Source organism: Papilio xuthus, unplaced genomic scaffold (genome assembly GCF_000836235.2).
Source record: "Papilio xuthus unplaced genomic scaffold, Pxut_1.1 DF828952.1, whole genome shotgun sequence".
In the NCBI taxonomy this organism is placed as follows: domain Eukaryota; kingdom Metazoa; phylum Arthropoda; class Insecta; order Lepidoptera; family Papilionidae; genus Papilio; species Papilio xuthus.
Window position 1 is genome coordinate 5,373,144 of NW_013529697.1, and position 941 is coordinate 5,374,084.

At 59.4% G+C, this 941-nt stretch overlaps 1 protein-coding gene and 1 long non-coding RNA gene across 2 annotated transcripts in view; one reads left to right on the top strand and one right to left on the bottom strand.

The window, feature by feature from the left end:
• LOC106127854 (collagen alpha-1(I) chain-like) overlaps positions 1 to 941 on the bottom strand; it is an 11,620-nt gene that overhangs the window by 2,719 nt on the left and 7,960 nt on the right. The window lies entirely within an intron of this gene.
• The window catches only part of LOC106127855 (uncharacterized), a 1,866-nt gene that overhangs the window by 163 nt on the left and 762 nt on the right, over positions 1 to 941 (top strand). Inside the window, exon 2 of the long non-coding RNA XR_001228428.1 lies at positions 412 to 423. This is a non-coding gene — a long non-coding RNA (uncharacterized LOC106127855). The remainder of the gene's footprint in view (positions 1 to 411; positions 424 to 941) is intronic.

The window sequence follows — 941 nt, forward strand, 5'->3', positions numbered from 1 at the left end:
GGGTGCTAGAGCCAGGAGCACCAGGAGGTCCTGTTGGTCCTTTATGACCACCGGGCCCTGAAGTGCCGGGTTGTTTACCAGGGCTTCCACCTGGAACCTTACCACCTCCCGGTCCTTTAGATCCAGGCGTGCTTGGGCCAGGAGCACCAGGAGATCCTGTTGGTCCTATATGACCACCGGGCCCTGAAGTGCCTGGTTGTTTACCAGGGCTTCCACCAGGAGCTTTACTACCTCCTGGTCCTTTAGATCCAGGAGTGCTTGGCCCAGGAGCACCAGAAGGTCCCGTTGGTCCCTTATTTCCACCCGGTCCTGAAGTACCTGGTTGCTTACCGGGGCTTTCACCCGGACCCTTACTACCGCCTGGTCCTTTAGATCCAGGGTTGCTAGGCCCAGGATAACCAGGAGGCCCAGGTGGGCCAGGTGGTCCCGTTGGTCCCTTATTTCCACCCGATCCTGAAGTACCTGGTTGCTTACCGGGGCTTTCGCCCGGACCCTTATTACCGCCTGGTCCATTAGACCCAGGCTTGCTAGGCCCAGGATAACCAGGAGGCCCAGGTGGGCCAGGTGGTCCCGTTGGTCCCTTATTTCCACCCGATCCTGAAGTACCTGGTGTGTTACCGGGGCTTGAACTTGGACCCTTATTTCCTCCTGGTCCTTCAGATCCAGGTGTGCTTGGTCCTGGAGCACCAGGAGGCCCAGGAGGTCCTGTTGGTCCCTTATTTCCACCCGGTCCTGGAGTAACTGGTTGCTTACCGGGGCTTTCACCCGGACTCTTATTACCGCCTGGTCCTTCAGATCCAGGTGTGCTAGGCTCGGGAGCACCAGGAGGCCCAGGGGGTCCCGTTGGTCCCTTATTTCCACCCGGTCCTGCAGTACCTGGTTGCTCACCGGGGCTTTCACCCGGACCCTTATTACCGCCGGGTCCTTCAGATCCAGGTGTG